This window comes from Physeter macrocephalus, chromosome 6 (genome assembly GCF_002837175.3).
Source record: "Physeter macrocephalus isolate SW-GA chromosome 6, ASM283717v5, whole genome shotgun sequence".
Classification (NCBI taxonomy): Eukaryota; Metazoa; Chordata; class Mammalia; order Artiodactyla; family Physeteridae; genus Physeter; species Physeter macrocephalus.
Genome location: NC_041219.1, coordinates 97492290 through 97494074, shown reverse-complemented (window position 1 = coordinate 97494074; position 1785 = coordinate 97492290).

Below are 1785 nucleotides of genomic sequence, written 5' to 3'. Positions count from 1 at the left end.
ATCTGTATATCTTCTTTGGAGAAATGTCTATTTAGGGCTTCTGCCCATTTTTGGATTGGGTTGTTTGTTTTTTTTGATACTGAGCTGCATGAGCTGCTTTTATATTTTGGAGATTAATCCTTAGTCCATTGCTTCATTTGCAAATATTTTCTCCAATTCTGAGGGTTGTCTTTTTGCCTTGTTTATGGTTTCCTTTGCTGTGCAAAAGCTTTTAAGTTTCATTAAGTCCCGTTTGTTTATTTTTGTTTTTATTTCCCTTTCTGTAGGAGGTGGGTCAAAAAGGATCTTGCTGTGATTTATGTCATGGAGTGTTCTGCCTATGTTTTCCTCTTAAAGTTTTATGGTGTCTGGCATTAGATTTAGGTCTTTAATCCATTTTGAGTTTATTTTTGTGTATGGTGTTAGTAAGTGTTCTAATTTCATTCTTTTACATGTAGTTGTCCAGTTTTCCCAGCAACACTTATTGAAGAGGCTGTCTTTTCTCCACTGTATATTCTTGCCTCCTTTATCAAAGATAAGGTGACCATATGTGCGTGGGTTTACCTCTGGGCTTTCTATCCTGTTCCTTTGATCTATATTTCTGTTTATGTGCCAATAGCATACTGTCTTGATTACTGTAGTTTTGTAATATATTCTGAAGTCAGGGAGCCTTATTCCTCCAGCTCTGTTTATTTTCTCACTTTCCTTATCTTCCTGCTATTCAAAACAGGCCATCTAGATGGTCACAAAGCACTGAACTCATCTCCCTGTGCTATATGACTGTTTCCCACAAGCTATCTATTTTACATTTGGTAGTGTATATATATCCACATATACACTACCACTCTCTCACTTTGTCCCAGCTTACCCTTCCCCCTCCCCATGTCCTCTAGTCCATTCTCTAGCATGCCTGCATCTTTATTCCTGTCTTGCCCCTAGGTTCTTCATGACCTTTTTCTTTCTTATTTTTTAGATTCCATATATATGTGTTAACATCTGCTGTATAACAAAGTGAATCAGCTATACATATACGTATATCCCCATATACCCTCCCTCTTGAATCTCCCTCCCACCGTCCCATGCCCAGTAGTGGGATTGCTAGATCATATGGTAGTTCTATTTTTAGTTTCTTAAGGAACATCCACACTGTTCTCCATAGTGTCTGTATCAATTTCCATTCCCACTAACAGGGCAAGAAGGTTCCCTTTTCGCCACACCCTCTCCAGCATTTATTGTTTGCAGATTTTTTGATGATGGCCATTCTGACTGGTGTGAGATGATACCTCATTGTAGTTTTGACTTGCATTTCTCTAATGATTAGTGATGTTGAACATCCTTTCATGTGTTTGTTAGCAATCTGTATATCTTCTTTGGAGAAATGTCTATTTAGGGCTTCTGCCCATTTTTGGATTGGGTTGTTTGTTTTTTTTGATACTGAGCTGCATGAGCTGCTTTTATATTTTGGAGATTAATCCTTAGTCCATTGCTTCATTTGCAAATATTTTCTCCAATTCTGAGGGTTGTCTTTTTGCCTTGTTTATGGTTTCCTTTGCTGTGCAAAAGCTTTTAAGTTTCATTACAAAACACCGAGCTGATCTCCCTGTGCTATGCAGCTGCTTCCCACTAGCCAACTATTTTACATTTGGTAGTGTATATATATCCATGACACTCTCTCACTTCGTCCCAGCTTACCCATCCCCCTACCCCATCCTCAAGTCCATTCTCCATGTCTGCATCTTTTTTTTAACATTTTTATTGGTGTATAATTGCTTTACAATGGTGTGTTAGTTTCTGCTTTATAACAAA